Source organism: Nannospalax galili, unplaced genomic scaffold (assembly GCF_000622305.1).
Source record: "Nannospalax galili isolate Female #2095 unplaced genomic scaffold, S.galili_v1.0 scaffold154, whole genome shotgun sequence".
Lineage (NCBI taxonomy): Eukaryota > Metazoa > Chordata > Mammalia > Rodentia > Spalacidae > Nannospalax > Nannospalax galili.
In genome coordinates this window covers 2,072,854-2,097,156 of record NW_008335281.1, presented here as the reverse complement: position 1 = coordinate 2,097,156, position 24,303 = coordinate 2,072,854, and the positions used below count along the sequence as shown (strand labels likewise).

Sequence of the window (24,303 nt, the reverse complement as noted above, 5' to 3'; positions counted from 1 at the left end):
CTTGACTTGACAGGCTATAACATATAAGACAGGACGTGTGAAATCCTGTGGGTGGGCTATGGTGGAGGGGGGGTACAGATAGGAGAGGGGTCTAAATATGATTAAAATGTATTGTATGAAATCCACAAAAATTTCATTAAAAATATACATTGAAAAAAAAAATGTAAACAGGCATCATGCCCAAAGCTTTGTCCTTGGTGTAAGTCTGCTACTTAAGCAGGGAGCAGGGAGCAGAGAAGAGAGTTAGAGATGGTACTAGGATTTCTAGGGTTATCCTGAGAATTCTAATTATTGCACTGTACAAAAGAGTAAAGTAGAGCTCAGGGAGACTTCATAACACACTCAAAAGTTGCATGCCGTGGATACTACATACATGAACTCACAGCAGCTACGGTTACCTGTACAAGATCAACTCAGTTTAAAGTTCCAGCATGGAGTGGGGAGGGGTTCCTGAGGCCTCACCCCTCACTGAGGACCTAGGGGAAGGGAAAGTCACTTTTCTTTGGTGGGGGGGGATGGCTACTGATGAGACTGCCCATGGCCCAGTGCACAACTCTGTGCCCACGTGCACAAGGGTAACACTAACTGGACTCCATGACTTATTTTTTGAAAAGGATATCAAGTTGTAGGGGAAATGTGTTGGGAGGGGCCTGGGGAAGCTGAAGGGAGGAAGTATAGAGAGAGGTATGGTATAGTATACAGGTATGAAATTTTCAAAGAATAAATTATAATATATTTTGTAAAGTTAACAATGGAGAGTGTGTGCCCCTTCCGATAGTCTCTCAGGGGGGAAATGGTGCTGAATCCGACAGCAAATACTCTATTCCAAAACACAGTTCTCATGAAACAATCAGTCCTTTCATTTTCCTTCTCACATCCCTATGCTGACCAGGAAGAACAGGAAAAATCCAGGAACAAGGGACACGAAATCAAGTCATAAATGCCCGGGATTGTAAACCTGCTCCATCTCAAACCTGTTGCCAACCTTGACCAAGTTAGTGCTACAGATTGAGTTTCAGTGACAATCACAGAGGTACTTACAGGCATCAGCTTGTTTGGGAGATCAAATGAGATCATATATGTATAATGCTCTTGGACTGGAGCCTGATGCAAAGAATCTCCTTGGTGAACGTATTATTATGAAAGCTATCGGTATTCCTATTGAGCAGGTGTATGATTCCGTTTGTCTTCAAATCTGTCAATGTGTAATAAGAAAAATCAGGTAACAGCTACTTGTTGGTCAGGTATTTTAGGGATGTCACGTTTCTAACACTAAGAATTTTGCCAGGCTAGTGATTTGACTCTCCTTTGGAGATGAGAGAACTAAGACTCACAGCAGAAGGTGAGTTATGACTAGTAAAAGACAGAGCAGTAATCTTAACTGACTTCAATGCCTGTGCTTTTAACTCCTTCCTTTCAATTGGTATTGGTGGAGGAAACGCTTAGGGAGCTTCAGAATGACCCCCAGGCCCATTTCTATTCTTCAGTGGTTAACTATGTCCTTAGGCCACCTCATTAACCTTTCCAACCTCTATTTCACCTGACAACCATCATTTTTTTTTCCCCCTTTTGGTCTAATCTCTGTGGGAAGTTAACCATCCATTATCAGATTAGAGGTTACTCTACAGAGACTAATATGTTTCCCCGTAATCCTATTAAAATTATATTATTCTAAGTGTTCATTGCAGAACCATAGATCTTCAGAAATCCAAGCGGTACATCATGAAAATCATGCTAATACTGCACAGATGCATAACATTTTATAGTTCATAAACTATCTTTAGAAATATTAGTTGATTTCATCTTCCTGACAATTTACAAGGTAGCACAAAGCCTAAAAATCAGATATAGATTAAGTCAACTGCATACAACTCAAGTAATCAGTAAGTAGAGTCATCTTTTGAATAGTCAGGTTTTCTAATATTGTACCTATGCCCCACCCATTTTACTATCTACAGCTCTGGGAAAATATCAGCATTTTTCTGATTCGATAAACTCTCTCAGTTATATATCAAGGTGTGGTTTACTACTAGCCTCTCCTGTCCTTAATGTCATTGTCTTTAACTCCTGTTAAAAATATTTTTTTCAGGGGCTGGAGAGATGGCTCATCAGTTAAGAGGACCCAGGTTCGAATCCCAGCACCCATATGGTGGCTAACAACCATCCATAACTCCAGTTCTAGGGGACCCGATGCCCTCTTCTGACCTCTGTGGACATTGCACAACATGAGTGCACTTACATACATGCAGGCAACATATTCATACACATAAAATAAAGTATTTCCAAATATACTTTTAATTAGCTTCTGCACTACTTTTCAGCATAGTCTTACCCAAGGAACCCAGACCAATAGAATAACATTCCAAAGCTTGGCACTCAGAATAGAGGCCATGTCTTATCATTTTATAGCACAGAGCACATTTTATGTGCTGAGAAATAAGTGGTTTGTGATTTTAATTGACTAAGGTTCAAGAGAACTATAACGTTATAGAACTGTGTGTAATACACACACGCATATCATCCATTTTTGAATCTTTTAATTTCATGTACTGCTAACAGAGGATATGACAATATAAGTTATGTTTCAGAACAGCACATGTTGAGTATGCACAGACTGCTTTTACCCTTATAATTTATCTCGGGAACAATTCTGAGTAGCCATTGGTACCTTTCTTATTTTACAGATGAGGAAGCTGGGCTATGTTAATTTCCCCCAGTGTACAGAGTTGTGAAGAGTGGGGCAGTAGCTTGATCACACAGATGCTGGCACTCAGAATATATGTTTATAAACACTCTGTCACCCTGTCCCCATTGACTGAATGCCAGGCACTGTCCTCCAACTCAATGAATCTTCACAACCACCCCAGAAACAGAAAACTGAGAAGTTGAAGGAAACCTTCATCATTCACTTGATCATGTACAATTTGTTATTCTAAGGGAAGATAAAAAAATAATTCAATTCGTTTACTTAAAAGTGTGACCAAAAACATGACATATAGCATATTCATCATGTTAAATTTTATAAAAATAAAACAGCTATATTCTAATTTTAATAATTAAAGCTCGAGTTCATAGCCAGTTTACCTTATTGTGGACAATGTTTCCCCTGTGCAACCTTACATATTTCACATGATTTTTTCATTTGTTTTCTTAAAAGTGTGATTCTATCTAGCCTCCATCAAAATTTTTGCTTTAAAATGAAGAAGTCTGAAGAGAAGTCTCTTGGGACTTAAGTTCTTAACTTTTTTCTTACCTTCCCTTCGATCTTATTTTCTCCTTTCTTTGTTTTATTTCCCTTTCTAGTTATTTGATGTTTTTTGGTCAAAATGGAAGGATAATGGTGCCCAATCCCACAGCAATCCTCTAAAACATGATACTCTACAGTAGATGCTCAGCTCAAAACTGAGTCCAGGACAAGCCTGCGTCCTCTCCAGGGCTAAGTTCCTAAATCTGTGTCTTTCAGCAAGTTGTCCAGGTAAATAAATTCTCTAGGTCTTGAGAGTAATGACAGGGTAATCAATCAGTTAATTCCTCTCTACTGACATCTTTTCAGTATGTGCTGGTGTTATGAAAATGGAAAGTTTATTCCCAGACTTCAGGAGCGTCACACACAGAAAATGGGGCATTTTATGAACTAAATGTAAACAAAGGATTCTAACATGCTCTGTTGTTTCAGTTTGTAGCAGCAAGGAAACCCAACTAGAGAACAGGACTTGAACCAAATGAGGACTCCGAAGTTAGTGAAAACCTTCGTCAGCTGAGTTTTCCACTGAGACAATTTTTACTTTCAGTGTTTTATTCAAGTGTCAAACCTGACTATTTGGGCCCTTCATGAACTTTCAGTATCCGAAATCATTTTACTGAACTAAAGGCTAATTTGCAGTGGAAAATGCACAAATAAAATTTGTCAGAAGTTTTCATTCACTAAAAACTATTTACATTTTAACATAAGTTAAAACTTAGTTCCATATTAAAAGGTCATGCTGAAGTGTTTACTTTCTATAAAACATACAAGAGAATTCAGATTATTTAAGTGAATGTGGCAGGCTTTTATAGTAATCTTGTCACATAACCAAATTGGTCACCTTTACATTCTTTTGGTTATTCTTCAACCCCACAGAAACACCTGATTTCTTCTTTATTCTTTTATTTATTCCTTTGTTCCAATGATTCAGGCTCCTCCTCCTCTTCCTCCCCTTCCTCCTCCTCCAGGCTTCTTTCACTCTTCTGCCTAGATCCACCTTTTCTCTCACCAGCATCCCACCTCAGTTGTGACCTCGTCCTTCATACCCATCCTAAAATCAACTCAACTTCAAACCACTATTTATTTTCTTTCTGTGTCACCTACTCCAAGTGGCTGAGGAAAATCACTAACCATGGTGACTGAGCTGCTCCACTGAGCCCTCTAAACACTGGCATTGTCGTTCCACCATGCTACGCTCAGCATACTTCCTAATGCTCCCATCATCAGTATTATCCAATTTCCCCACACAAACTTGTCTTCTGCTTCACAAAAAAATAAAATAAAAAAGGAAATTAAAATAAATCAATAGGATGAAACATTTCCCTGGTACAGGTTTTGATCATAAGTGAGGTATTACACCTTCTATGTCTGAGCTCAGAGCACTGTGGTCACTCTAAGATTCTGCGCAATCCATTATCTTTTCCTTACCTCTTCTAGTTTTCCCTCTCCAATGTATCTATCTGGTCAGGATGTATGAATAGGTTTGCATCTATGTCGCCCTCTGGTTCCCACTTCTCTTGTTTAACACCTTTCCCCTGCTATGCATTCCCAGGCTTTCTTAAAGAAAGCATAAGGATATAGATAGCTATTGTTTACCATAATTCTAGGGGTAGAACAGTACCTTACAGCCTTTCTGTAGTATTTCTCATGATTTAATGCCAATGCAGCAGAACGCAGAAAGCCCAACAGGAAAAGGGACAAAATACTTCAAAAGGCATTTTGTAAAACAGAGCAGTCAATATAAAAAAAAATGTAAGAAAAGTAACTCAACTTTATTAACAATCAAAAAAATGAAAATTAAAATTAAAAGACTTCATTTCTAAAGAATCATCAGCTGGTCAAAAGTACCACAGCATGGTGGGGCAGCTGGAGCCCACACTCATTTTTGGAAGGAGCATAAACTGACACACTCATTTTTAAAAGGAACATGGCACAAACTACTAGGGTTGATACACACAATTTCCTTGTCCTAGAACTCCAGCCCTAGGTTACACCCAACAGACATGTACTACAATGTCTGTAGAAGCACCATTTGTTATACAAAGAACCCAAATTCGGGACAGGCATGGTGGCGCATGCCTTTAATCCCAGCACTCGGGAGGCAGAGGCAGGCGGATCTCTATGAGTTCAAGGCCAGCCTGGTCTACACAGTGAGTTCCAGGACAGCTGGGGCTACAGGGAGACCCTGTCTCAAAAAGACCAAAAAAAAAAAAAAAAAACAAATTCATCAATGGTAGAATGGCTAAGTAACATTCATCCAATGGAATTCAACATTGTTATGAGAATGAATAAGTGGCACACATAACATGAATTAATCTCTCTAACATACATCGAGTGAAAGCAGAGCATATGATCTCATAGCTATAAATTACAAAAACAGGCAAAGCTAAGTTAGACAGTGTGAAAGTCAGGATGACAGCTACCTGTCGGTTCCACAGTGACTAAAAAGGACAAAAGAAATAAATTCTTTTGGAATGCTCACCGTATTCTGGCTTGTGGCAGATCTGCTGTTCAGGTTATAAAACTGTCTACATCCTCTTCTGTGTGTTTTATTACACACAAAAATCTAGACTTGATTTGCCAAGGTCCTCTCTTCAGTCAAAAACTTCTTGGTTTCCTTCCCTATCCCATGCTGTAGACTCTAAGGTCCTTGAGGCCAAAGGCAAAGCCTCCATCACCTCAGCTCCCCTCAGTTTTGTACAGAGGCTGGCACACACCTGCTCTCAACAAATGATTCTGAGTGAGCAATGGGCCTACAGTCTCAGTGCCACTGGCCAACTCTCTTCTCTTTTATCTTCTTGATCCTGAACTCTGCATTTTTAGCCCACTTGCTTGGCTCCAGGACTTGGAATCTACCTAAGGACACTGCAGTGATAATAATCTGCCCCTTAATGGAACACTGGCTTTGAGTCCAGAACTGTATATAAATTATCGCTTTCACCTCTCACAAGCAGCCTGAATATTAGTTATTATTATCAGAACCTGACAGAACAGAAAACCAACAATGCCAGACATAAAGTAACATACAGTCCAGCACACACTGAGAAGCTGGAAAGTAAAAAATTCAGGTCATTCCTAATTCAAAACCACAGACCATATATGACCACAGATTCAACAAATGTACAGTATGGGTCACGGCATCTCTCAAAGGGCTGTTCGTCTTCCTTGCCCTGAGCAATCGTGCCATGGTCTACCTTGTCCCTCAAGCTGTAGTCCTAGGAACTGCTTTTTTCTCTCTTGGTCTTTACACTGACCCTATCACTCAGTGCTGTTTCTCAAACCTGACAATCTGTCCTGTGTACATTATTCTCAATATCATAGCCTTAGCCCAAGCCTTAAGTTTACCTTTCTTTGGAAGAATACTGTAATTGCCTATATGCCGTATCTCCCAAATCCAGACTTAGTTTCCTCTAATTCTTTTCAGTGATGTTCCCTGCAAGTTATGTCTAAAATGCAAATCTGGGGCTGGAGAGATGGCTCAGCAGTTAAGGGCACTGGCTGCTCTTGCAGAAGGCTGGGGCTTGTTTCTCAGCACCCACATGGTGGCTAACAACTGTTTATAACTCCAGTTCCAAGGGATTAAACACCCTCTTCTGGCGTCCATGGGCACTGCATGCATGGGTGCACCTACATTCATACAGGAAAGCATCCACACACATAAAATAAAAGTAAATAATGTTTTTAAAATCAAAAAAATTAAATCCAAGTCTGAGTATGTCTCTAACGCAAATCTGAGCATGTCTCTATTCCTTGCATACAGGATAGAGGTTAATGCACCATTATGGCATATCATGATTGACAGGTCACAGCCAAGCCGTCCATTCAGATCCTTCCACTGTAACTCCACTCCTCTATCTGCCCTGTGATCCAGCCACGTGAAGACGTGCTACTCACGCTGGAAAGTGCCTTGTTGTGTCCCTGTCTCCGCTGTTTACACGCCAGCACTTTATATCCCCAGAATGCTCTTCTCCCTGCTGGCCACCACATTCCTGCCCATCCTGCAAGATGTAACCTGTTCAACCCCTCAAGTAAAGCTGGAGCATTGCTTTCACGTTACAGCTAAGTTTAGTGGATACGTCTCATCTCCTACAGTCACCTTCATAATGTAGTGTGATTTTTTTTGGCAGTATACACTTTTCACTTGCAAAACATTAGGTCTCAGGGGCATATACATATGTGGTCATTTTTGCATGCCTAGGCCAGCACACAAAAGAAAGTCAAAAACATCTAAACAATACTGGGATGGTACACTCCTTTAATCTCAGCACTCAGGAGGCAAAGACAGGATCTCTGTGACAGTGAGGCCAATCTGGTCTCCATAGCAAGTTCCAGAGCAGCTGGGGTTGCAGGGAGAACCTGTCTCAAAAAGACCCCAAAACAAACAAACAAACAAAAAACCCTGAATGAATTAATAAAGGAACTATAACTGTGCATGTTTAAGTAATCTTAGCCACAAAGAATTTCTCTTTCATTTTTGTTTCTGTGTGTGCTATGTATAAATATCTTCATATGTGCATGTACATGTAGAGGTTGATACTAAGTGTCTTCCTCTATTGTTTTCTTCCTTCCACCCTTTTTTAGAGACAGGGTCTTATTATAGAGCCCTGGATATCCTGGAACTCACTTTGTAGATCAGGGTGGCCTCAAGCTCACAAAGATCTGTCTGCTTCTATCTATGAGTGTTGGGATTAAAGGCCTGAGCTACCATGACTGGCTCCACCTTATTTTTTGAGACAAGTTCTCTCACCAACCTAGAACTCACCAATTCAACAAGACTAGCTGGCCAGCAAGCACCAGGGGATCCTCTTATGTCTGCCTCCCTAGCATTAGGATTACAGACAGGTGTGCACCACCACACCTGGCTGCTACCTTCTTCTTCTTCCTTCTCCCCTTCTTCCTCCTCCTCTTCTTCCTCCTCTTCCCTCTTCTTCCTCCTCTCTTCCTGTTCCTTCTTCTTTTTGTATGTTTGTGTATGTACTATGCGTGATTATATGTATGCATGTTCATATGTGTATGACAACAGTTCTGTGCTTAGCTCTGTGTCTCTGTGTGTGTGTGTGTGTGTGTGTGTGTGTGTCTGTGTCTGTGTCTGTGTGTGTGTGTGCATGGAAGCCTGAGGATGATGTCAGGAGTCTTCCTTGATCACTCTTAACACCTTATTCTTGGAGGCAGGGTATCTCAGTCAATCACCGGTGAGCCGAGTCTGGCTAGCCAGCTTGCTTTGGGAATCCACTGTCTCTATCTTCTGAGTCTGGAATTACAGGCAAGTCATCAAGCCCATCTTGCATTTACATGGGTTTGAAGGACACAAATTCAGATCCTTGTGCTTGTGGGGCAAACACTTTACCAACTGAGCCATCTCCCCAGTCCCAATTTCCTTTTTAAGTAAATCCAACAAGAACACACCGCACAGAAACAATCTTGGAAGATTAGGCCATTTCTCACTGGGAATCTATTGGGGAGTAGCCCTAAGTAAGATGTGAAAACAGCATTTGGCTTTCGTGGAGTATTTTCCAAAGCATAATGGCATCGCTCTTCAGCCTCACTTTAGCAGTCTCCTTTTGCCTCCAGAGCCATCCAAGATTCTAGCCAAGGATAAAATTCAGGGTGAACCAAGAGTAAGGATCCATGTTAAGGCTGAATATGGTGGCACATGCCTATAATCCCAGCACTTGGGAGGCTGACGCAGGAGCATTTCAATGGATGTCAAGTTCCAGTCCAGCTTGACTTATATTTCAAGACTATCACACACAAAAAAAATCCATATTGAATAGAACATGTTTTTTCACCCCTAATCTCTGAACATAGTGAAGAGGATCATCAATACCCAAGTAGTCTGAGACTTTTTAAAGATTGTGCTCAGAGCAACCAGGAAAGAACAGAGTATTCTCTTTATCGCCTGGATTGGGCTAAGTAGAATTCAGATTGTTCTATTATTTCTAAGATGAGGACAGGAACATGGACAGGTAGACAATAACACAGTGGTGTCATCTGTCCTGATTAAGAAAAAAAGCAAAGGGTAGCTGGGACTGCTGGGGGCAGGTATGGCTGTGAAGCCTAGTGAAGGAAGGAATGACGTCAGAGAGTCAAGCAAGAGGCCAAGACAGTGTGACCAGGAATACCTAATTCACTACTCACTTCATGGCCACGTGGCATTTTGGTAAAAGGCAGGGGACCCTTCCCACAAAGGTTAAAAAGCCTCTTCCCGCAAGGGAGAAAACCAAATGCAGTGGTCAGCAGCCCCTACACTTAGTATAGAAAGCTATGCTTTAACAGCATTGCCAGGAATAAGACTGGAAGTCAGCAGCCGAATACCCCCAAAGACACCCAGAAAAGCAGTAGCCGTGCTGACATTCCAAGAATAGAGAGAAGAGCAGTTTTCTTGCAGTAGCGTTCTTGAGAGATGACTTCCCTGCCTCCTTACTAGTGGGATAGTGGCCAGGCCTGCAAGTGTGAACAATCCTAGAGGGCAGCCGACATGGATGCCTATCAGGCCTGATCATCGTACACACACAAAAATGTGTGGGCAAGACTTGGAGTGCTGAGTTTTCTCAGGCACAAACTCACCCCCAACCCCATGCTTTGAATGCATTTGCGTACTCACACCCTCTGACAGACTAGGTGTTGCCATGGAGCTGAAACCTCTGTAGTTTGGATAGAAGCATTGCATCACTTTTATAGTTTGGATAGAAGAGGTAAGGATCACTGCATAACTAACTTCACCTGTGTTTCACATTTTCCCATGTCTTTGTGTTCCTTCAGCCTCATAAGCTTAGCACAATAAAAGCAGCTAGCAAACTTATCCTTGCTTTTATAAGACCCATAGGTCAAAGGAACCCTCCGTGGCCCTTCTGGTGGACACAGTTTATGACCTCATAGCATCTAGGGCAGTTTGTGGGAAATGTAAAATATAAGCAAATCCATACTTAACAAATATACTGAGAAACATCAAACATCTTATGACCAGAAGATATAGTCACGAGCACAGTAAGTCTTAATATCATTTATATTCTGACCACTGCTCTTCTATAGGCTTCAAGAATCAAAACCATATCTAGAAGATGTTTGCAAATACAGATACACTGTGGACATTCCTTCTGGATCTAATTTCAAAGCTCAGCTTACCCTGTTGTTTGGAAATTAGTAAAGAATCTGGAAAAGGACACAGAACATAAACTCAGTATCTCTATCATTTCTCCTTTTTGGATTTTTGCATCTCCTAAGAAAATGATGATTGGGCTTTTGCAAAAACAAGCACAAGTTAAGAAAAAAGATGTTTGTGTTCCTACCTGGGAATCTGCTTTCGGTCCTAGCCACATGTCCTCATAATCTTGAGTCTCAATTTCTCAGGTAAATTCACCAATCTGCTGACAAGAAGTTTCGTATTATGACTTCTCTCACAGTGCATACATAAAAATGTGATTACAAAGATGTCTTTAATGTTAACCAGGGCTGAGGAACTGAAGCTATGGGTTTGAAATATGAGAGTATAAGCGTGGAGTTCTGGAAGAAGGAGGAGCAACCGGGAGGGTAACACCTGCTGAGCCAAACTATGTGGACTACCACAGTACTCAGCAAAATAAAAAGTCTTAGAGTTATAAAATAACTAATAAGCAGCAAGATAAATTGTAGTGGCACTGGATGATAACCCCAAGAATAAAACAGATACCCATGAGTTCATACTGAAATCAACCAATCAATGAAATGTGCTGCTATCCACCCCCTTCAAGAAAGTATAATTCTTACCCCATTTAAAGCACAGAATTCAGAAAGAGAAAAGTAGTGGTTTTACAGTGGAGGCTACCTTACCAAGTAATCCAGGTTGATGTCACGGTGTGGAGGCATGCCAATGTGAAAATCCCCCCTAACAAAACGCAAAATGAGCACCTCACTTTTGTGGTAGTCTACACCCAACTCATAACTTCAGTCTACAAAATTCCCAGTCCAAACTCTTCAAAACAGTCAGTCCTCTAGGAACTAAACAGAATGCTACCATGTCAATCTTGTATTTTCTATTTTATCAAAGAGTATAAAAAAATGAGTACCTCATTAATACCAAATGAACTTTCATGCAAACTAAATTCTTTAAATTTGTTAATCAGTCATCCAAATAAACCAACCTTTTTCTTCCTTTCTTTTTCTCTCTTTCATTCTTTCTTTTTGTTTATGGATGGTGTATGAATGTGTCTATGTAGGTGTGAGCACAATGGGGTCTGTGTGCGTGCATTGGAGGGTGGTTTGTTCACCCATTATACATTTGTGGAGGCCAGAGATCCATGTCAGGTGTGTTCCTCTATCTCTTCTCATTTAATGATTTTGTTTTAGTTAGTTAGTTAGTTTGTTGAGACAGGGTCTCCCTGTAGCCCCAGCTGGCCTAGAACTCACTATGTAGAACAGGCTGACCTCAGTCTCACACAGATCTGCCTACCTCTGTTTCTCGAGTAATGGTATTAAAGGCGTATACCACCACACGTGGCTTCACTTAATTTTTTTTTTTTTAAGACAGGGTCTCTCACTGAACCTGGAGGTCACTGCTTTAGCTAGTTGTCCAGGAGGTCCCAGGAATCCAGCTGCCTCCACCCTCAGAGAGCTGGGGTTAAGGTACATACTGTCACAGAGATGCTAAGATCTGAACTTAGGTCCTCACACTTGTAGAGCAGGCACTTTCCCCACTGAGTTATCTCCCCAGCCTTAGACTGCTCTTTTTCAATGATGATTCGTGTTTTCATAGCAAATTTTCATCCTAGATGTTAATGCTTCCAAAACCTCTGGGTGACATCTTCAACTATTGGACACCTTTTTTTTCCCTCACCACAAACAGTATGTCTGTTTTCATAATGGCTAGCAACAATGTGCCTGCTATTGATGATTCAAGCATCTACTTAAATAGCCCCACTATCTGTTTCAATGGCACGACCATTCCAACAGTATAATGCTCAAGACCTTCTGAGCTTGGACACAAGCATGTCCATCTTTTGCTGAGTGACAGCAACAGAACCCACAAGACAGGTGGAAAACTGAAGAATAAAACGATAAGTATTTGTGATGAAACAGGATGTTGGTGAGGGGGGCACACAAGATAGAATATCTGAATTGCTGAGCAACAAAAGCTACTTTGAAACTCCCTTTGTTGTAAAGAACCAGGTCTTTTTCCAAAGTTTTTCCTTCATAACAGATAATGTAAAGAATTACTATGGTACATATATCACCCAGACCTAGGACTTAAAGTCCTGGATTTTAAGCATTATACCCCAAGACATGTAATAATCCATTGAAAAGGCTTCAAACGATGTCTTGAAAATAATTTTTTTTCAGGTCAGTGAGCATATTTTTTTTTTAACTGCTCATGCTGTTGAGTGAATGTAGACATTGAGCCAAAACTTCAGCTATTATCCATTAGTAATAATAATATTCATTTACAGGCTCAAGAGTTTTCTTGTCAAGACTAAATTCAAGAAACCTGAAGTAAAGCACACTATTCCGAGGACAGAACGTCACAAAGAGCTCTCACTTTTGGGAACTCGCCACCCAGGACTCAAGTGGCTCCCAGACATTCATCCACTGATTCCCAAACCCGATATCCGATGCCGCAAACCAAGTGGTGAAAGAGTCTCTGTGCTGGGAACTCTTTAGGACTGATTTTAAAGACAGTAGTGTTGTCATTGGTGATACCTTCTTAGAGTTCACACCCTCCATCTCCCATATCTGTCACTCTTCTGATTTACTGATGACTACACGAAGAAGGAAATACCCAAAGCTAACGCATATCATAGTAGTAATTTTCCACTTACAAGATCTGATCCACAGGAAGCATCCTAAGAGTGATCAGGAAGCAGACAGAATGCCTGCATGGAGCTGTGGGATGAGAATAAAGCCAAGAAGGGACCCAGATGGAGCAAACTCACTCACAGCAGACTAAATACAAATACAAAACAGCTTATCAGAAAGAAACTTCTACTAAGTTTCAGACTTATAAACTCAATGGCCCTATTTGAATTCCAACTAGCGTTTGATATATATCTCCAAATGACACAGGAAATTAAATGCATGATAGGGACATGCGTTCCCTACTTTGACTTTCTCTTTGTACTAATCATCCCCAAACATATTTACCCAGCCCCTTAAAAATCATTTCTAGGTGGGGTGTGGTAGCACACACCTTTAATCATCACTTGAGACACAGAGGCAGGCAGATCTCTATAAGATCAAGGCCAGTCGGGTCTACAGAGCAAGTTCTAGGCCAGCTGGGGTTACTGGAAGACCCTGTCTCAAAATAAATAGAAATCATTTCCAGAAAACTCAGTTACTAGCATTTTGAAAAAAAACTGGTAGAGAAAAGGGCTATATGATCACATACACTTTCCTTTAGAATATATATTTCCCTAGAAATTTATTGTTCATGTTGAACAATAGGATATCAAACTTGAAAAAGCAAAATAAAGCCCATAAGAAAGACACAGGTGGAGAATTAAAAATGAATGTGATATTTCATTCCAAACATTGCCACATATGCACAAAAAATAAATTTCCTGTCAGTGTACTAGGGTCGAAATCCTAACTTGATACGGATTTTTGTTCAGATATTCCTTCCAAATGAAAATAAAACACTGAAACTTGGTGTGTGATCAGTTTGTAATGAATAGGTCTTTCCAAGCCAAGAGAAAAAGAAATACAGGAGAACATCATTCTCCTTTGTCCCACTAAGTAAGCATAAACCATAACTGTGGGAGTGGTTTGCTAACCCTGTCCCCAAATGCGGTCTCAGCCTAAGTGTATCAGATATGCAACCCCCCCATCCCCAAGCTGTGTTTTATCAATTAAACAGCTATGGGAAACCCATGTTTTTCTTATCTATTGATCTGGGAAAACATAGGCTGTATGCCACCAGTGAAAAGGAAATGAAGTCTTTTCCTTCATGATTTATTAAAATCAGCTTAGCTATACATTCTTAATAACTGCAGATGATTTGGCTTATATGTTTTATAATATTTTAATGCATTTCATCTTCCAAAACTTAAAGGAATACAATGTTCCATTAACTTTGTAAATGTTCCTTTCCTATGTGAAAGACTGGAAAATATACTGAACTCATTTCTAAATGCAAGTTGAGAAATTTACTATTGATCTATCAACAAACCAAATATTTATCAGATAACAGGTTGCTTAAAAGCAATTGTTTAAAAATCATTTAAGCCATAAAAACAAAATGCTGAAATGCTTCACAAATCCCAAAAGTACTTTCCATCTGCATAGTGGAATTTGAGAAGAAAATCAACAATAAAGTAGAATCTATATAATCAAAAAGGGCCTGATACAATTTTTGCAAATGACCTGTGATTTGAAATAACATTTTAAAACTCACTGTTGCAAGCCGGGCATGGTGGTGCACACCTTTAATCCCAACAGGTGGATCTCAGTGAGCTTGAGGCCAGCCTGGTCTACATAATGAGTTCCAGGTCAGCTAGGACTTCAGGGAGACATCAAGACATTGGAAGGTGGTGTTGTAAATGACTAACAGCACATGGAAAAATTAACTTCCAAACATGAATTGCTTTTAAAGCACTAGATAAATTTAAAACATACATTTCTTAATTTATCAGCCAGATTCACTGTATTTAGAAATGGAGGCCTCTGTTTTTATTCCTTTTTTTTTAAAGACATAATTTCTCCATGGAACTCAAACTCACCTCGGGAGTGCTGACTGCAGGGCTGCGGCACCACAGCTGGTGCAGTTCTTGAATATACTTTTCATCTACTGCCTAAACAGTCAACAAATCTACATTTACTCTGTAAATATATGATTGATTAGATTCTCTAAATACTGAAGGTTAAAAACTCATGATTAACTGCCATCTAGCTTAACCATTCTATGATTGTAGAGTACATAATTCTAAAAAGTCCAATCAAGCTGACAGAAGATCGAGTAGCCACATAAAAGACGACAAACAACTACTCCTTTTAAGTAACTCTGAAAGCACTCTTACAAAATTAACCAGAAATAGATAATCCACACAAGACCAAGCTAAAATTGTAAAACCTGTGAATAACAATAATAAATAAATAAATCACATTAAGAAACAAAACTAAGTATAAATAATAAGAATTAATATTTAAGGGCCAACAAGATGGCTCAGCAGGTAAAGGTGCATGTCACCAAGCCTGATGACCAAAGTTTGATTCCCAGAACCCATATGTTAGACAGAGCTGACTCCTGCAAGTTGTCCTCTGACCTCCATGTGCTCATAGCAATCTGCCTGCCTCTGCCTCCCAAGTGCTGGGATTAAAGGCATGTGCCATCATGCTTGGGCCATAATAAAAAAAAATAATAATAATGAATCAATATTTAGAATATACAGAGTTCACAGAAGCTTCTTTAAAATTAACTGGGAAATAAACAGACAATATATAATCAAATTTTAATAAGTCTGTAGTTTTTTAATGCAAAGCAAAACAATGATGCAGTGAGATTTTGACAAAAATAGAAAAAAGAAAGAACCTGAAAATAGGGATTGTGTATAATTAAAAGATACTCATAGTCTTTGACAGCACCTTGGGAAAAATAAACTACTCAGAAATAAGGAGACTTTCAAAAATGCTGAGCATTATATTAGATCAAAATTATGTGGACATCAGAAATTTAAATATGGAAATAAGAAAAACTGAAATGTTTACAACAGTCAGACTTTGAAAGTAAGGATTTTATTAATATCAGGATTATAACTATTTCAAAGGTATGTCTGTGAGCAAAGATGAGAATACAGGTGGGACTTTATTAAGTCAAAGTGACACACAGCAGAAGGGTATAGAACAGTCATGTGTCTTTTCTGTATCTGTGATTTAATACTGTTTGTGGAATAAATTAAAAACTTGACAAGAACAACTGACAGTCATCGGGTCAGCTCCAAAGTAATACCGCCCCAGTGTATCAAGCTGTGTGCATTCCACAAAATCATGACTACTCCATAAGAGAAGTCATCAAGAGCCAGATCTCTAAAACCAAATAAGATTCTAATCTTCGTGAAATGAGACTTTTGTGAAAGCTCCACTGCACAGCCATCTTCTTCAAGCCATTGATCCACACTCGGGTTTTAAAAGCTTACTGCAGAACGTGTTGTTAAGGATGGTCCATTCTATCCTTTCATTTTAACATATCCATTACTTCCATGAGAGAGCCTATATACCACCAAATCGCGTTGTTTGAATACAGGCAGTTCTCAACTTACAAACACCTGACAAAACCCAAAAATAAAACCAGTTGCTGCTGTCCCAGGGTTGTCACCTGCTAATACCATGAGACCTTGTTATTCCTCCTGGAGACAACCAGCTGTTGTGGAGAAATTGTAAACCTTTGCGGAGGGGTTGACAGAAGATGGAATCGACAAAAGCAAGACCAGAAACCACAGGGATTGGGTGCCTCACCTCAACAGGACTCAATAAACCATGGATAGATGAATTAATTAATCAATTAATTTCCATGTTCTCCCTCTAAATCTTGTTGTTTGGCCCTAATTATCTTACTCCAACCACCTGTTAACAAACCTCGTTCTTGGACTCCTGATTCAAGAATTGAAGCTAAGGAAAGGAGCCACAACCCCCCAAAAAATAGCTGTGTTCAACAGGCTATGCATTGGGTCCTTCACAGAAGAGAACCTGAGCCCAGGACCAATCCACAAAGGTCTGTTCACAAAACTCCAAGTGGAGAGCAGATGCCATAGACAGACATACATGGAAAAAGTTGGGAGATGGAATCATTTATCAAAGCTTATTAACAAAAATGTCAAATACAAAATCAGAGAAAAAAGGCTTCTGTGTGACACAGAAGCAATAAACATGGCATTAAGGTATGGGAAGGAGCTAAGACTGGCTTGGCACAAAGAAGTTTGATGTATTTCTCAAACTTCCCTTAAGGATTCAGAATCATTTTAAACACATCTGAAATCCAGTAACTTCTCACTTCGTTTTACCCTATACACTGCTAGCTAATCTTTCATCTTCTGAAATTTTGTCACTCTATCGCTCAAAATTATCTTCTTCAGCTCCCTCTTCCCACGTAAACTAAATCATAGAAACTCAAAGTTGAGAGGCCTCGGTTCAATTACCTCCACTGAAGATCCATCAAAAAGTGTTCGGTAGTCCGGACTACATGACAAATGATTGCCTGCATATTTCTTGAAAAGGGCCACTGTCCTGCACACCACGGAGATCATTATATGACATCACATCATCAGTGCAATAGTGCTCTAAAGACTGCAACAATTTGCAGCTCCTGCACAGCCCTGTGAAGTGGTCCTAATTTCATCTATAACATTCACTCCACCAGGAATGCTGTCTTCCAAACCCATGTCTCCTTCTAAATATGTTAACTGTACCTCAAAAGTCTGTATCTCTTATAGAATCATTCCTGCTTCCTTCCTGCAATAAGTCTTAATCTATGAATTTGCACTTGGTTTATGTCTCTTGTTTTACATCTTGTTTTCTGGTATACTGAGTTAGTTATTCGAGCATCACAAGTACTAGGCTGCATACACCCTGAGGAGCAAATGACCAGATTCACCTTTCTTTCTGTACAGTTCTTAGACGACTGTCAAAATCAAACCAGGAACAACTCGGATCATCATTGGCTATGATTTCTAATCAGTAACAAAAATAAATAATTTAGGAATGAGAAAAGTTTGAAAGTGTAGTTTTGACTAAAATGAAATCTAACAATATGAGAACTACAGTTAAACAACCGGGTGTCTTCAGGTTCAGTGAGTTGACTGATGACTAATTGGTAGGATGTTACTGTAAAGAAAATACTTTACCTATTTCAGGTTGTTTATTAAGACCAAATGTAAAAGAAGACTTCTTACCTCTTCCTCCCTCTGAGAAAAATTAATTTCATGTTCTACAACCACCTACCAAAAAAGTTCTGAAACAAAATGCAAAGTAACCAAGCACAATTTAACCTGTTTTATACATACAAGAAAGTTTTTCAGCCAGATGTGGTGGCATATACCTGTATCCCAGCTACTCAAGAGACAGAAGGATCATTTGAACTTAAAGAGTTCAAAGCCAGCCTTGGTTTTCTTTGCTATGTAGAGCCTATGTGTCTGCTGGTATTAATATAAGTTTCCTTAATTAGCATGTGTGCTAAAATATTTTAATAGATATACCGTGCTCCAGGGAAACAATCATGATCTATTAAAGAATAATTAGTGACATAAAATATGACTCAACATTGCCTATATAAAGAGACATCTTCGGATTGGTATACACAGATTTCTATCTATATACAGAATTTTATCTGAACTTTCTGAGGACTTTAAAAGACGCTGTGTTTATGTGAGATTGGTATGCTATACATTGGTTGACGGTTCAAAATGTCTTTATATAGGGCATAGTGGTGCAAATCTTTAATCTCAGGACTCAAGAGGTAGAAGCAGGCTGATCTCTGTGAGACTGAGGCCAGCCTGGTATACATAGCAAGTTCTAGGTCAGCTGGGACTACAGGGAGACCCTGTCTCAAAAAACAAAACAAAAAAAGTTTTACCATAGAACACACATGGGCATTTATAATCCAAAAAATATATCCTATGTACTTTAAGACAATTTAAGTTTGAACAAGGCAAGGAGAGAACAGTAACCTCAAAGAGTAACTGGGAATGAGCAGTGTATTAAACATTTCGAAAAAGCATCACATATCAAAATATTTGAGATTACATAAACTAAAGTACAAAAGTATTTACCTCTTTTCAGACAGAAATTTCACCAGGTCATTATCATAAACGTATATTTCCATTTTAAATCTGTGTGTTTGTTTATCCATTTGTTTATTTCAGTTTACCACAAGCACCTTATAGAGCCATCAGTGCGAGCTACATCTGCATTAAGCATGGGATACTGCACTCAGTGGACCAGCCAGCTCTCAGAGGCACCTCCATGTTTGCTTGCCCCTGCATCCTTCAGTCCCTCCCAGTTTACACTTTTGCTCTGCCTTCTGCCTCATTCTGACTTTTATTCTTTATCTCTTTCCTTTTTAGCTCTGTGGCTCTCTGCTGTTACTTCTGCAATCAGTGTGGCATCTGGGACAGTGGCACTCTTTCCATTCAGTTTCCATACACCGCCCTAATCATCTCTAGAGGATCAGGTCATGAAGACTGTGAAAACTGAGCCTGGCATAAGGACAAATGGAGTGAAGGCTGAGGAGGTTGTTGTCTGAGCAACTGTCTTAAGCTATCCACTCCCTTCTGACCCAGTAGCTCACAGTCCAACACCCTGGTTTACACTTAATGAAGATCATTTAAAGCCATGATTTTGTTGCCATTTTGGTTTTGATTCTCTGGCTTTTTTGAGACTGGGTCTCATGTACCCCAGGATGGCTTCAAACTCCCTATATAAAAACTGGCCTTGAACTGATCCTCCAGCCTCCATCTCCCTAGTACTGGGATGACAGGCATGAGCCACCATGCCCAGGTAAGCAGATGCTTCACCCAAAATTCCTCACGTGTTCGTCTATCCCCTTCTTTTAAAAGAATAGCAAAACTTAATAATAATAATTATTATTAATAACAAAATATTTACTTTTCTTAAAAACAATATCCCTTACTGACAAAAGCCTTGCAGGGAAATAGTTCTTAGAAATGGTGTCATATAGACGATTATTTCTCAAAAAAAACAGCCCTCAGAGTACCTGCATCCAAATTATCTATTTACTTCTTAAAATTTAGTTCTTTTGTACCCCACCTCAGACCTGCCAAATCACATGTGTTACTGAACCTTAAGATCTGAATCCTGAAAACACCTCTGGACACTGCTGGTACAACACAGCTGGCAACCACTGATCTAAATAGCCAGCCAGTCAGCGCTTCCTAAAGATGTCAGTCTGATCCCTGAAGCCCCACATCCTCTACTTAACTACCAGAGTGCAGCCTTCACAGAGTGCCACATTCTGCAACCCACTGGATAAAATTAATCTAAAAAGCTCAAGAAAATAAAGATCAAAACTCACCTCTGCCCAGGGAGCTTCCATTCCAATGAGCATGACACAAAGCACAAACATAAGAAAAAGACTTAAAAGCATGCAGAAGCAACATTTCAAGGGAGTCCAGGACATGGTAGGTACACGCTGAGCAGGGCAGAGTCAAAACTGGGCAAAGTGCATTAGGACTCAGAAAGAAAGCTTCCAAAGCAAGATTGGGGCAGAATTTAAAGGGGGAGAATTTTCAAGTACGTCTTGAAAAGATGTGGTGATCACCAGAGGACATTTGGGATCAAGGAGAAAATATGAACCGTGAACACAAAGGGAAAAAAGAAGCCCTGAAGGGTTGTAAAAAGATGAGATATTGGCTTAGAAAACATACCCTAAAGTTTTCCAAAATATACATATTATCTTTTGAGGCAGACTAGCAGTATTGTTAACTCCAGTCTACAGTGAAGAAGTTAAGACTTACCTGAGACCCTTGAGTGAGTTACTCTAGGGCAGAGTTGGGTATTTCCTTCTGCTAGGGACTCTTCCTTGCTCAGCCTGACATGATCCCCCAAGAGAAGCACCATTAAGTCACTATCACTGCTTTAAAACAGTAAACCATCCAAACTACCTTATTGCTCCCTTTCTCCATTTCAAGAAGCCAAGGAGGAAAGAGAGTTATCTCACACAGGTGCATCCATATGCATACTTCCATGAAAGGGCCTGTCCATTTGTGTATATACATGCAGATTTGGGTGTACTCAATATATGTATGCACAAAGTTAGAAGATGTCACTAACAGACTATGCATAATTTCTTTTGCGGGGGAGGTTATGGGGTTTTTTGGGGGGGTCAGTTTGTTTATTTGGTTTTTGGGTTTTTTTTTAGACAGGGTCTCCCTGTAGCCCCTATTGGCCTGGAACTCATTATGTAAACCAGGCTGGCCTCCATCTCACAGACATCTGCCTGCCTCTCTCTCCCAAGTGCTGGGATTAAAGACCACCACCACACCCAGCTATGTATCATTTCTTAATGACTTACTATGTTTTCAAATATCAGCCCAGCAGATACAGGATATGTCCATCAGCCCAGAAAGCCAATGGGAGAGCAATGCTCTAAAGTGTCTTTCTGGAAATACAAGTACAGATCCAAAATATACAGCTGTTGTTATTTATATCTAAAGATGTGCTAGCAACATGAGTCAAACTTCTGACCCTTCTACCAAGCCTTCCCAAGTCCATCTAAGAAACTCAGGCTTCCTCCTCAGAAATTCCTTAGCCCCTTCTACTCATGACAATTGTCTTTCCAGGGTTATTTTCACCCTGGCTTCATAGGTATGTGCGCTCACTTCTCTTCCCATGACAGTTAGTTCCCCGAAAAGCCAATGAAGGCTTATGTGAGCATATCCTCCCAACCTAACACAACAGAGTCCCCTCAGCAGGGGACACAATGTTGATTCAAAGACTATGAGATAAAACTCATGTCAAGAACAACCTAGAGAAAAAAACATACTTGTAACAGAAAAAGGGTCTTAAACTTTTGATACTGACACACGGTGTATCATCCACGAAGATCGTGCTTGAGAACTGCACAACTGAGTTACCAAAAAAAAAAAAAAGTCATACTGTTTAAGTAAGTTTGCAATGTTGTGTTGAGCTGCATTCATACCCTTCCTGGGGCACAAGAGGCCCACAGGCTGCAGGCTGGACACACCTGGAAGGCACACTACAGTTTGGAGACCACACTTACAAAGCAATTGCTTAGATGGAAATAATGCTTCAGCAACAGGTTTAGAAGTGGGCGGGGGATCAAGCTATTTCAGAAATGGGAATGAAAATGTACTTAGCACACATCAATCAGAAAAGTACTGTCCTATTACCCACACTGTGGTACTGGCCCCTTACCACAGCAGGGTGGCAACACTATCACTCATGGTGACCTATGGGGACCAGACTGCGTAGCTTAGGACCAGGTTTTCAAAGTGTCTTATCAATTTGATTCTTAATCATGCAGTTACACAACCCTCAAACCTCAAGCCTGGGGATCCAGACGGCATGACTTTGATAGTGAGAACTGCTTGCAGACCACAGAAAGAATAAATTTACTTCATGATATGAATTGGCTGTATCCAAAGTTCTCACAATATGAACAATAATCTGATTCTTAAGTACATCTGAGGGTTAAAAAAAAACAGCTATCAAAGTCACTGGATATACTTATAAAAATGGAAAATATTAAAACAGAAGAGTAAACTGATCACACTGCACCTCACTGCTTACGGTCTACTCAGACCACATTAACGCACTTTCCCATACTTAACTCAGCACCTGGGCAGTTTCCCACAAGCCTTGGAAGCTAGAGATGCCTACGAGGCCACCTTAGACAGAGGAAAGGGAACTTCACAGGAAATGAAACCAAGCAACACAGTGACAGCACCTCTGATGACAACTGAGAAGCTCAAGATAAAGTCTGAGGTGTGGGGGTACAGAGTGTGGCCTCTGGAGGAAGTGAAACCTGAAATGGGGCTGAAGATACCTCATTTTCCACAAGAAGTCACCCACTCTTGCCCCATCCTCACCTACACCTGCATCTCTTGGCTTACAACTGTGGCCGTCTTCATTGTTAACACTGTTGGCTGATACAAAGGACAGATTAAAAGACCGACACTGCAAAATCCCTATCAGCCCCATTCTCCAGTGCAAGTTCCCTATCTGTACACCTCTCTCATTGCCCTGGACCCCAACTGTTGGTCAAACTAGAGCCCTGAAACATTATCAGAGCCTCATCTGTTTTTTTAAAAGGCTCCTGGGAAGTGTTCAGGGTTTTCAGTCATAGCACACAGGACGTGGGATAGATAGATGGTTAAGCACTCAAGCTCTGGAGCAGCTCCTTTGATGAAAATCTAGACTCTACTGTGGACTAATATGTGATGCTAAGCAGCCTGTTTACACTCCCTGAGCTTCCAGCCTCTCACCTGTCCATTCCAGTTACCATACAACTGAATCTTGGCTGCCTATCAATTCTAAGACATAAGCATTTTTCTAGATGCTAACTTTTTGAAACCAGAATGTGTCTGATATCAATGCCATCTTTCAATCAACCACAAGGCTTGCTATTCCTTATTGGAAACACATCAATCAAATACCATCTTATAACTGATAGCACTTTAGAACCTATGAAATTCGGGAGAAACCACACCATAAAGTTTTGGTTAGTAAATTTAGATAAAGTATTTAGAATAATGGGCCTTGAATCAACTGCTAAGCTAATACTAGTTACTATTATTAAATTAGTAGCTCTGAACATGGTTGCAGTCATGAGAGATAATCCTTATATTTTACACATAAATTATGCATTAAAATGATGGTTGACATTGGGTACAGTGGTATACGCCTGCAGTCTTAGCTAATTTGGGGTCTGAAAAGAGAATATCAATGAAGCCCAGGAGTTTGAGGTCAGCCTAGAAAATACAGGAAGACCAGGTCTCAAATAAAAGGGTTGATGGTGGGTACACAGATGTAGGGGAAGTTAAATGTCTAATCTGACTCCGACACACCCCCAGCACTTGGCACAGTGCCCACTACATAGTAAGGTTTCAGTAAATAAGTGCTGATTGAATCAACTGAATGTACAACTCACCCATATTCAAGCCAAAGGATCCCTCTCATCACAAACAAAAAGCATATAAGCGTCAATATTCCTTCCATAGAAAGATCACCAGCAGGTATATTGCTTTTTTATGCAATGACTCACAACAAATTCTTCCTTTATAAAAGTTCTGAACACTTGTCCAGGTCAAGATTTCATGCAAGTTTTCTCTTCCCTTCATACCCTCTCTACCTCCACTTTCCACAAATGTAAATCTTAAGCCCCATCCATCAAGGCCCAATTCTAATTTCACCTTCTGTTAAATATGTATTTTATCTAATTTTTCCCATTTGACCATCTTCCAATTCCTACACATCACACTTGATTTGGACTTACCAGGCAGAATACTATCTACTGTGCATTAAAATAAGTAAGAACTCTGTCTCTGTTGACACTAGTCCACAGAAGATCTTAAATGAAAGAAATTCTAAGATTGAATTTGAGCCTGAGTCCTTTATATACA

The 24,303-nt window shown here is 39.9% G+C and overlaps 1 protein-coding gene across 5 annotated transcripts in view; it reads right to left on the bottom strand.

Annotated features, from left to right (window-relative positions):
- The window catches only part of Hivep2 (human immunodeficiency virus type I enhancer binding protein 2), a 209,274-nt gene that overhangs the window by 154,061 nt on the left and 30,910 nt on the right, over positions 1 to 24,303 (bottom strand). For 3 of the 5 annotated variants that reach the window (XM_029561963.1, XM_029561962.1, XM_029561965.1), the window contains exon 2: positions 10,534 to 10,608. The exons of the other annotated variants lie outside the window; for them this stretch is intronic. The gene's annotated coding sequence lies outside the window, so the exon portion shown is untranslated. The remainder of the gene's footprint in view (positions 1 to 10,533; positions 10,609 to 24,303) is intronic. 5 annotated transcript variants of the gene reach the window in all.